Genomic DNA, 12,444 nt, shown 5'->3' on the forward strand with positions numbered 1-12,444 from the left:
TGGGTTAATATCTGGACTCTATATCCTGTTCCACTGATCTGTGGCTCTGTTTTGTGCCAGTACCAAATTGTCTTGATTACTGTGGCTTTGTAGTAGAGCTTGAAGTTGGGAAGCCAGATGCCCCCCACTTTATTCTTCCTTCTCAGGATTGCTTTGGCTATTCGGGATCTTTTGTGGTTCCATATGAATTTTAGAACTATTTGTTCCAGTTTGTTCAAGAATGCTGTTGGTATTTTGTTAGGGATTGCATTGAATCTGTATATTCCTTTAGGCAGGATGGCCATTTTTCCAATATTAATTCTTTCTTGCCAAGAGCATGGGATGAGTTTCCATTTGTTAGTGTCCTCTTTAATTTCTCTTAAGAGTGTCTTGTAGTTTTCAGGGCATAGGCCTTTCACTTCCTTGGTTAGGTTTATTCCTAGGTATTTTATTCTTTTTGATGCAATTGTGAATGGAATTGTTTTCCTGATTTCTCTTTCTGCTAGTTCATCATTAGTGTATAGGAAAGCAAAAGATTTCTGTGTATTAATTTTGTATCCTGCAACTTTGCTGAATTCAGATATTAGTTCCAGTAATTTTGGAGTGGAGTCTTTAGGGTATTTTATGTGCAATATCATATCATCTGCAAATAGTGACAGTTTGACTTCTTTACCAATCTGGATGCCTTGTATTTGTTTTGTCTGATTGCCGTGGCTAGGACCTCCAGTACTATGTTGAATAACAGTGGGGAGAGTAGGCATCCCTGTCTTGTTCCCGATCTTAGGTGAAAAGCTTTCAGCTTCTTGCTGTTAAGTATGATGTTGGCTGTGGGTTTGTCATATATGGCCTTTATTGTGTTGAGGTATGTGCCCTCTATACCCATTTTGTTGAGAGTTTTTATCATGAATGGCTGTTGAATTTTTTCAAATGCTTTTTCAGTGTCTATGGAGATGATCATGTGGTTTTTGTCCTTCTTTTTGTTTATGTTTTGGATGATGTTGATGGATTTCGAATTTTGTACCATCCTTGCATCCCTGAGATGAATCCCACTTGATCATGGTACATGATCCTCTTGATGTATTTTTTAATTCGGTTTGCTAATATTTTGTTGACTATTTTTGCATCTATGTTCATCAGAGATATTGGTCTGTAATTTTCTTTTTTTCTGGTGTCTTTGCCTGGTTTTGGTATTAGAGTGATACTGGCTGCATAGAATGAGTTTGGAAGTATTCCTTCCTCTTCTATTTTTTGGAGAACTTTAAGGAGAATAGGTATTATGTCTTCTCTATATGTCTGATAAAATTCAGTGGTCAATCATCTTACCCAGGACTTTTGTTTTTGGGTAGTTTTTTGATTCAATTTCATTGCTGATAATTGGTCTGTTTAGATTTTCTGTTTCTTCCTTGGTCAGTCTTGGAAGGTTGTATTTTTGTAGAAAGTTGTCCATTTCTTCTAGGTTATCTAGCTTGTTAGCATATAGATTTTCATAGTATTCTCTAATAATTCTTTGTATTTCTGTGGGGTCCATCATTATTTTTCCTTTCTCAATTCTGATTCTGTTTATGTGTGTAGGTTCTCTTTTTTCTCTTAATAAGTCTGTCTAGGGGTTTATCTACTTTGTTTATTTTCTCAGAGAACCAGCTCTTGGTTTCATTGATTTTTTTCTATTGTTTTATTCTTCTCAGTTTTATTTATTTCTTCTCTGATCTTTATTATGTCCCTCCTTCTGCTGACTTTGGGCCTCATTTCTTCTTCTTTTTCCAGTTTCAATAATTGTGAGTTTATACTATTCATTTGGGATCATTCCTCCTTCTTTAAATAGGCCTGGATTGCTATATACTTTCCTCTTAGAACTGCCTTCACTGCGTCCCACAGAAGTTGGGGCTTTGTGTTGTTGTTGTCATTTGTCTCCATATATTGCTTGATCTCTGTTTTAATTTGGTCACTGATCGATTATTTAGGAGCATGTTGTTAAGCCTCCATGTGTTTGTGAGCCTTTTTGTTTTCTTTGTACAATTTATTTCTAGTTTTATACCTTTGTGATCTGAGAAGTTAGTTGGCAGAATTTCAATCTTTTTGAATTTACTGAGGCTCTTTTTGTAGCCTTGTATGTGGTCTATCTGGAAAATGTTCCATGTGCACTTGAGAAGAATGTGTATCCTGCTGCTTTTGGGTGTAGAGTTCTGTAGATGTCTGTTAGGCCCACCTGTTCTAGTGTATTGTTCAGTGCCCCTGTGTCCTTATTTTCTGTCTGGTGGATCTGTTCTTTGGAGTGAGTGGTGTGTTGAAGTCTCCTAGAATGAATGCACTGTGTTCTATTTCCTCCTTTAATTCTGTTAGTATTTGTTTCACATATGTAGGTACTCCTGTATTGGGTACATATATATTTATAATGGTTATATCCTCTTTTTGGACTGCTCCCTTTATCATTATGTAATGTTCTTTTTTTTTGAGAGGGCATCTCCCATATTTATTGATCAAATGGTTGTTAACAACAATAAAATTCTGTATAGGGGACTCAATGCACAATAATTAATCAACCCCAAGCCTAACTCTCAACAGTTTCCAATCTTCTGAAGCATAACAAACAAGTACTTTATGTAATGTTCTTCTTCATCTCTTGTGACTTTCTTTGTTTTGAAGTCTATTTTGTCTGATACAAGTACTGCAACACCTACTTTTTTCTCCCTATTGTTTGCATGAAATGTCTTTTTCCATCCCTTCACTTTTAGTGTGTGTATGTCTTTGGGTTTGAGGTGAGTCTCTTGTAAGCAGCATATAGATGGGTCTTGCTTTTTTATCCTTTCTTTTACTCTGTGTCTTTTGATTGGTGCATTCATTCCATTTACATTTAGGGTGATTATCAAAAGATATGTACTTACTGCCATTGCAGGCTTTGGATTTGTGGTTACCAAAGGTTCAAGGGTAGCTTCTTTACTATCTAACCATCTAACTTAACTCTCTTATTAAGCTATTATAAACACAGTGTGATGATTCTTTATTTCTCTCCCTTATTCTTCCTCCTCCATTCTTTATATGTTAGGTTTTTTATTCTGTACTCTTTGTGTTTCCTTTGACTGCTTTTGTGTATAGTTGGTTTTATTTTTTGCCTCTAGTTAGTGTTTGGTTGGTCTGCTTTCTTTGCTGTGATTTTATTTTCTCTGGTGACATCTATTTAGCCTTAGGAGTGCTTCAATCTAGAGCATGCCCTTTAATATATCCTGTAGATGTGGTTTGTGGGAGGCAAATTCCCTCACCTTTTTCTGTCTGGGAATTGTTTAATCCCTCCTTCATATTTAAATGATAAACGTGCTGGATACCGTATTCTTGGTTCGAGGCCCTTCTGTTTCATTGCATTAAATATATCATGCCATTCTCTTCTGGCCTGTAAGGTTTCTGTTGAGAAGTATGATGATAGCCTGATGGGCTTTCCTTTGTAGGTGATCTTTTTTCTCTCTTTGACTGCCTTTATTACTCTGTCCTTGTCTTTGATCTTTGCCATTTTAATTGTTTTATGTCTTGGTGTTGTCCTCCTTGGTCCCTTGTGTTGGGAGATCTGTGGGCTTCCATGGTCTGAGAGACTATTTCCTTCCCCAGATTGGGTAAGTTTTCACCAATTATTTCTTCAAAGACACTTTCTATCCCTTTTTATCTCCCTTCTTCTTCTGGTACCTGTATAATGCGAATATTGTTCCATTTGGATTGGTCACACAGTTCTCTTAATATTCTTTCATTCCTGGAGAGCCTTTTATCTCTCTGTGCCTCAGCTTCTCTGTATTCCTGTTCTCTGATTTCTATTCCATTAACAGTCTCTTGTACCTCATTCAGTCAGCTCTTAAGTCCTTCCGGAAATTGTTTGATTTCTGTAATCTCCCTCTGGACTTAATCCCTTAGCTCTTGTATATTTCTCTGCATGTCCAGCAGCATGGTTATGACCTTTATTTTGAATTGTTTTTCAGAAAGATTGGTTATATCTGTCTCCCAAGGCCCTCTCTCTGGGGTTCTCTGAGTGATTCTTGAGTGGACCAGATTCTTCTGCCTTTTCATGGTGATAGAGGTGGTCATAGGCAGGTGGCGCATGTGTCAGCTGGGAGAACCAAGTCCCTTCCTGCTTGCTGGTCACCTTGCCCTTCTCCACTGCTTGTGTCAGTTACACGTACACAGGGAGCATTCTCTGGGATAATCTCCTGAGCTTCCATGTGCCAGGCTACCCTTGGGATAGCTCAGAGTCCTGCAGGGAGTGGTAGACATGTAGGGTGTATTTTGCTGCGAGAACGGAGCCCCTTTGTGCCTTGCCCCGGCTTCCTCTGTCTGTGCCGGGCAGCTATGCACTGGAAGCAGCCTCTGGGTCTGTCGCTGTTAGGTGCATGCTTGGAGGAGACTCTGGGTGGCTTATTTGGGTGGGGGCTGTTCTCTGGCTGCTGTGGCGGGTCAGCCGGTTTTCTTGCTATGCCGACCGGGGGTATGAATGGCAGGCTGCTTATGGCTGTGAGGGGCTTTGGGGCTGGGTTACCCACCAGGGGGTTGGGGCAACTGAAGTTCCTTAGGATTCCCAGTCTGCTGGGCTGAGTGTGCCAGGATGATTCTGTCCAGCTGTTAAGCCCCTGTCCCTTTAAGACTTTCAAAAAGCACCTGCTTTTCTTTTGTCCCAGGGAGCCAGCTGTGGGGACCCACTCACAGTCTTCCCTCAGATTTTTCTTTTCCATTTCCCTAATATCCAGTACACCATGCAATGTGTGTTTATGCTCCCAGTGCAGATTACTAGGGCTGGTTATTTAGCATTCCTGTGCTTCCACTCCCTCCCCACTCTGATTATTTTCCTCCTGCCAGTGAGCTGGGGTTGGGGGAGTGCTCGGGTCTCTCCAGGTCATGACTTTGTATCTTACCCTTTTCATGGGTTGTTGAGTTCTTGCAGATGTAGATGTAGCCTGTGTGTTGTACTGTATCTTCTGGTCTTTTAGGAGTGGTTGTATTTGTTCTATTTTCAGTAATATATATGGTTTGGGGAGGAGATTTCCACCACCCTACTCACACTGCCATCTTGAGCCTTCTCCGACACCATAGCTTTAATTCCAAAACTTTAGCCATGAATCAGGTACCATAAAACTCACTAGTTTATAAAACAGTAAAATCCAAATGTGTCTCTGGCTGGTGGAACAAGTTAAGTTTACCACTCACATGGTTAAAACTTTTTACTAATATTTGTGGAGAAGACTTTTAATGTTTGTATTAGTGCTTTACCAGTAACTTACGGGAGCCATGGGCAAAGGAGCTTCTATAGTAGCCTGTATTTTTTAAAAAACCCTCTTGCCTCCTTTTTTTCTTTTGGTCTCAGGCAATCATGGGAAATGTTTTAAATTATCTCCTGGGATGTTTACATTTCAGACATGATAAATTTACAACTTCAAGGTACAGAGTCAGAATGCAAGTTTTCTCCTTGGAATTTTGGCGTATATTTCTTTATTATTAGAAATCGAACATAATTACTATTGAAAGTTTCCTTTGTATTTAGGGGTCAGACAGCATGGGGCACTCTGTTCTTATTGTCAATTGCCACAATTTTCTCCCCTTTACTGGCCTCACTTTCCCAGGAATTCTACCTCTTAGTGTCCTACTCAGACTTTGTCACAAGCACTTGAACCCTAATCTGCAGCAGCTTGTGTTCTCCTAGCTTTGCAAAGTGGCATGCTAAGGTCTCCAAACTATTATTCTGCTCTTCTACTTTGTCTGCTAGACCAGAGCTAGTAGAGTAGTAGAAAACTGCATGTTGTTCTCTTAACTTTGGCTCATCTTCCAACTTTCTAAACTGAGCTTCAGCCTCTAGTTGGGCATTGGTGGCCAGCTGAACTGCCCACAGTAGAGGCCAGTTCACTGCAGCAACCATTTGTTTCCCTTCTTTGCTGCAGTGTACTATACAAAGTTTCTCAAACAAAATACACTAAAACAGCTGGTGTTTAGGGGGCATCCCTATACTCATGCAGTGGGTCCACAAGCTTCTGACATACAGGCCACCCCTCCACACACAGAGAATGATGACTAACTTGGGATTTCCCCTTAGGATGCCTCTTTCCTGAGGCCCATCTTTGGTTTCCTGGCTAGTTCACCAATTGTTGGTTTACAAACTGGCACCCACACCTGGAGGGCAAGAAGAGACCAACAAAAGAAGCAGACCATTCCAGATTGGTGGTGGCAGATTTAATAAACAAGGGAAATTGGGAGGTTTGTCTTGAGAAGGAACAAGATACATAGATCTCTCACTTACCCACCCACTTTTCAAACCATAAAAGTTTATATAGAGGGCTTAACTCAGTTTAGCCATATATACTATTCAGATGGTCTTAATAACACCTTATTGTCTCAAGGCTATGTTCTTTAAAACAGATCCCACTCTAGGAATGGTAGGCAGAGCTTATATTCCAAGGACAGGGAGCCAGTGAGGAGCCTGCAGTTGCCTGAGTCTGGCTTTTGAGTCAGCTGGTGGTCACGTCCTCTCAAAGAATTCCTCTAAACAATTGCATTTCATAAATAGATTAATCTGGGGTAAATTATATCTTTACAATGTTGAATGTTCCCATTCATAGAAAGGCTCTCATTTATTCAAATGTTCTTTTATGTCCTTCACTAAAATTTTAGTTTCCTTTACAGGAAAAGCAGACACATGAGAACTGAAAAAGCATCATGGGATTATTATTATAAAGGTCTTAAGTCCTATATAACTGTATATCTTTTGGTGATATCATCATATTACATCATGATACAATAATTAACATTTGCTATTGTATAAAGGAATGAGGTAGTTATTCCACTGAGTTCCCCTGAGTTGGTAGCTGTAGATGATTGGAAGGGGAAGTGGGGTAGAAAATGAGGTTAGAGCTTGAAGAATGGCCTAGAACAGGGACATGATAATTGGCTTCTCCTATCTCTTCTTACTTCTCTGAATACAACCAGACTGATGCCTAAGAAGTAGTCTAATGTAGTTGAATAGTTAGCCTGGGAAACTATAGGTCTGTCAAAGTGGAGTGTTTGCTTACTCTGGGTTTAGAAATTATGCTAGTGCATCCATAATTAGCAAGGAGCCTGAGGGAATTAATGATATGGTGAAGAAGAGCGATTCTTTTGTATATAAGGGGAAAAAGGTGCAATTAGAAACTCCAGGGAAAATAAAATCTGTACAAAAAATCATGGATCAAATATGAAACAAACTAAAACATGGCATGTTGTAACCAATTGATGGAGACTGAACAAAGAAAATTTAATTGATTCTGATACTTGGAAATTTGATGAAAGTAAATTTTCAAATAGCAAGTGTATTGACACACTTCTATTTTTCTTCATTAAAAGGATGCTATAAGTGCAGGCAATATAATACCAATTTAGACTATCTTGAACATAAAAGGAATCTATTGACTTATAGAACTGAAAGTCCAGGGGTTGCTGACTCTTCTGTATCTTGCTTCTGCTTTTTATCTATGTTGCCTTCATTTTAAGGCAGGTTTTTCCACATGGTGAGAAATGAGAGTAATCAACTGCTCCAGCCCTACAATGTTTCTGGAGTTCACGAGCTCAGAGAGACATTTTTCTTCTATCATTCTATGCATACTGCTTAAGCAGAGCCTGGCCCCAGAAACAGAGTGCTGTGATTGGTCAGGCCATTTCTGGCCTTGTCACAAGTCCATTCCTGAGATCAGAGCCCTGTGGGAGCTGGACATGTAGTGCTGTTGGTCTGTTCAGAAAGAGGAATTCTGTTGTCTGAGAAGGAACTCTTGAATGTCCTGACCCTTTAATTCTCTACAACTGAACTAATCTTTCTTGCAAGCTTCTACCCTGTTGGATACTAGGAGTAGTGTGGTGTTCAGTTATCTTTACTTCTAAAAGATATCTTAGTTATTACCAGTTTAAAAGTTTCTTTTAGATAACTTAGTCTTTTTAAGATAAATGCTAAATCTTTTAGATTTCCTCTGCTTTCTGGAATGGCCTTTTTATAGAGGGGAATGAGACAAATGTGACTTTATGGTGGGGTAGACAGGACTTTGGGTACATTTGGCATTCCTTGGATCCTTTCTCTTCTCTTGTGGAATGGATGGTTTTATACTGCGGATTAGCCCTGTGTATGGCCTTCTGGAGTGTTGTGTAGGCACTCAAAATTGCTAGAATCTGGGCTTCTGGACTTTCACCTTCAGGACTGAAACACCATACACTTTGTCCTCTGAGCGTACTTCTATACATTCTCCTCACTAAAATCTTATCACTGGAATCATCTGGGGTGATTTTGTTTCCTGCTGGGACCCTGACTGATACAAAGTTGCTGACTGACTTTGAACTAAAGATCACTGAGGTCACTGATTTAATCTCCCCAACAATCATCCCAGTCACATAGGCATATCTCTGTTAAAATATTCACAACTGTCAATACCTGTACCCACTGCAAAATTGTGAGGTTTTTTACAGCAAGGGCTTTCCTCATCTTTATAATGCCAGTATTTAGTATACTGTGTAATTAAATACTATATACAATGCCATACACTTCAGAGAAAAGAGATATCTGTAACAGGCTAGGCTTTCTGGGGAAGTTGAGACTTGAACTCTGAAGAATGCATAGACCTTGACTGAGTCAAGAAGAAACTTTCTAGTTGGGAAGAACATTGAACACAAAGCTATGGGGAATTAACTTAGTGTCTTCATGCTTCAGTGAGGGAACTGGCCTACTTAAAATAGAGAGATTTTGTTGGGGAAAAAAAGGTGGAGGTCTTAATATAGTGCAGAGGTATTCTAATTTAAAGGAGAGGAAAATAAAATCATTAATTTCTTTTGAATTAGATGAGTATCATAATGGGTTAGATGTAAGGAAATTCAGATTGTTATAGGCAAGAACAGGAAGAATATAGGATAGATCAAAGGGGAAGTCTGTTAACAGTTATCCAGATGTGAAATGGTGTAACCATTTTTTGAGCACTTCTCATTTATTCATCTATTCATTAAAGTATATGTTGACCTTCTGTTGTGTGTCAGGCACTGTGCTAGTGTTGGGGATGCAATAGTGAGCAAAAAAGGAATAAAATTAAAGAATCATGTGATATAAAGGATAGAATTAAAATCTAACTTAGTAGAATTTTAGAAGTGAGTACTTATTTGAGGGAAATAGGCTTGCAACAAAAACAAAATCAAAGGTACATGAATGTAAAACAATGGATGGGTAGATTAATGACAAATGATGTGTACAAGATCTATAAGAATAAGAAAGGCTATTTTTTAAATATTTGCCTAATACAATTTAAACACACTTAGAAAGAAACCCAGGGAGACAGAAAAAAAATGGCAGAGTAGGAAGGCAAGGTGCAAATCACCTCCCACAAGCACACCAAGGAAGCAACTACAGAAAATTCAGCCAAACCTGAAAATGACCTAAAGACTGCAGAGCAGACCACCTATATCTGGGAAAGAAGAGAAGTCCACACAGAAAAGGGTAAAGTGGCAGAGTTACAATCAAGCGGGACCCAAGCTATTCCCCCATCTCAGCCCACAGAGGGGAGGAAGAGAAACAGAGCAGGTAGGGGATAGGTGCCCAGAAACTCTGCACACCTAGCCCTGGAGATTTGCTCTGGGAGCACAGCTACATTGTTTTGGGTACTGGTGACTAGCGGGGCTGGATACTAGGGACATTGGAACACTATGGGGGGCTGAGAATCCAGCTACTTGTGGAGGACAGGCATGCCCCATAAGTCCCACTGAGACCCAAAGCAGAGGCAGCAGTTTGAAAGACTTGCCAGCAGTGGGTGAGTTGCCAAAGAGGTGAGGGTTGGATAGCGCTCTCTCTGGAGGAGAAAGTGTGAGTGGACATACCTCTCCAGCCCTCTCTTGGCCCAACTGGGCACTCTCAGGATCCCAAGATGTTCCATCCCCCTTACTGTGGCTCAGCCTCAAGATGCTTCCCTGTGCACCCCAGTATGACAGCCCACTTGGCCCAGCAGTGTCAAACTTTGCTGTTGGGCAGATAGAGGGAGGCTGTCCCAGCTTTCTTGACCCTGTCTCAGCTAAACTGGGGAGGTGACTTTAGAAGCCAGCTCCAAGAGCTCCTTCATCCCTGTGGGAGGCCAATCCCAATTCTGGCACCTTGTCACCACCAGGGGATGCCTGCATGACTTGTTGCTACACTGCACCCTGCCACAATGCAACTAGCAATGCCCACCTTGCCCTAGAGCCCTGCAATTGCCCCAACCTTGCTGTGGGGCATTCCTGCCATCACTGGAGGGCAGGCAGAGGATGGTACCACACACAACAATCCCAGCAGAAGCCACTGCTATAATCACAAAGGGCCTGCTGAGAGACTACCAGCCCCAGCAGACTGACCCCTGCCAGCAGACAGAAGGCAGCCCTGCTCATTGCCCACCAAAGCAACTGGGGCTCCATTAAAAGAGAATCAGGCACTAGACAGTAAAGAATCTTGAGCTTCTGGGCAGCACAGGATGCCTTCTTTATAAAGATATTACTTTCTAGACCAAGAAACATAGCAGATTCATCTGAAGAAAGGAAGAAAAGCAGAAACCCTGACAAAATGAAGAGTCAGAGGAATTTGTTCCAAACAAAACTATAGGATAAAACACCAAAAAGAGTGCTAAATAAAACAGAGGGTACCAATCTTCTTGATAAAGATTTCAAAATAAAAGTTATAAATTTGCTCATGGATATTCAGAAAAGTTTTGAAGATCTCAGGGAGGACTTCAACAAAGGGGTACAAGAGCTGAAAAAGAGCCACTCAGAGCTGAAGAATACAGTAACTGAAATGAAATATATAATGGAGGGAATGAATAATAGATTGCTGCAAGTAGAGGAGACAATCAATGAGATGAAATTAGAGAACAGGAATACAATGAAGCTGAGGAACAGAGAGAAATGAAAGAATTATGAGAGAGCTGTGTGACCAGTCCAAACAACAGTCACATAATAGGGGTACCAGAAAAGAAGAGAGAGAGAAAGGGATAGAAAGTCTCTTTGAGGAAATAATTGTTTAAAACTTCCCCAATCTGGGGAAGGAAATAGACACTAAGTTTGCAGAAGTACAGAAAGCCCTAACAAAAGGAACCCCACTAAGACAACACCAAGACATTAATAATTAAAATGGCAAAGATTAAGGATAAAGAGAGAGTATTGAAAGCAACCAGAGCAAGAAAAAAAGATTACTTATAAGGAAAACCTCATCAGGCTATCAGCAGACATCTCAGCAGAAACTTTACAGACCAGAAGGGAAGGGCATGAAGTATTTAATGCACTGAAACAGAAGGACATTCAACCAAGAATCCTCTACCCAGCAAGATTATCATTTAAATTTGAAGCAGGGATTAAACAATTTCCAAATAAACAAAAGTTGAAGAAATTCACCACAGCTAAGCCAGCTTTTCAGGATATGTTTAAGGGACTGCTGCAGATGGAACTGTTCATAAGGCTAAATGGTTTTCACCAATGAAAATAAAACCACAGTAAAGGTAGTAGACCAATTACTTACTAAGCAACTATGAAATTAAAACAAGAGTGGTAAAACAAACTATACACAAAATCAAGGGATACACAAAATGTACAAATTATGACATCTATGACATAAAGTGTGGAGGAGGAAAAAGAAAAAAGAAGTGGTTTTACATGTGTTTGATATAGAGCTATCATCAACTTAATGTAGACTGTTATATAGTCAGGAAGCTATCCTTGAAATTTATGATAACTACAAAACTGAAGCCTATAATAGATACACAAAAAATTTAAAAAGAGGGATTTAATCACAGCACTTAAGAAAACCATCAAATAACAAGAGAACAGTATAAGAGAGGAAGAAAGCAAGAGAGGAGCTATAAAAACAACCAGAAAACAATTACTAAAGTAGCAGTAAGTACATACCTACCAATAATTACCTTAAATTTAAATGGACTGAATGCACCAATTGAAAGACACAGAGTGATAAAATGGATAAAAATCAAGACCCATTTAAATGTTGCCTCCAACAGACTCATTTCAAACCCAAAGACATACACAGACTAAAAGTGAAGGGATTGAAAAAAGGTATTTCATGTAAATAATAGGGAGAAAAAAAGCAGGAGTAGCAGTACTTATGTCAGAAAATAGACTTCAGAACAAAGTAATAAGAGATAAAGAAAGACATGACATTACATAATGATAAATGGGTCTAACAAGAGGATATAACCATTATAAATACCTATGCATCCAACATAGGAACACCTAAATATGTAAAACGAATACTAACAGAATTAAGGGGGGAAGTAGACTGCAACACCTTCAATTTAGAAGACTTTAACACATCACTCACATCAATAGACAGATCAACCAGGCAGAAAATAAGTAAAGAAACAGAGGCACTGAACAATACATTAGAAGAGATGGACTTAACAGATATCTACATAACACTCCACCCAAAAGCAACAGGATTCACATTTTTCTCAAGTGTGCATGAATGTTCTC

The sequence above is a fragment of the Manis pentadactyla genome, chromosome 11, assembly GCF_030020395.1.
Source record: "Manis pentadactyla isolate mManPen7 chromosome 11, mManPen7.hap1, whole genome shotgun sequence".
Lineage (NCBI taxonomy): Eukaryota > Metazoa > Chordata > Mammalia > Pholidota > Manidae > Manis > Manis pentadactyla.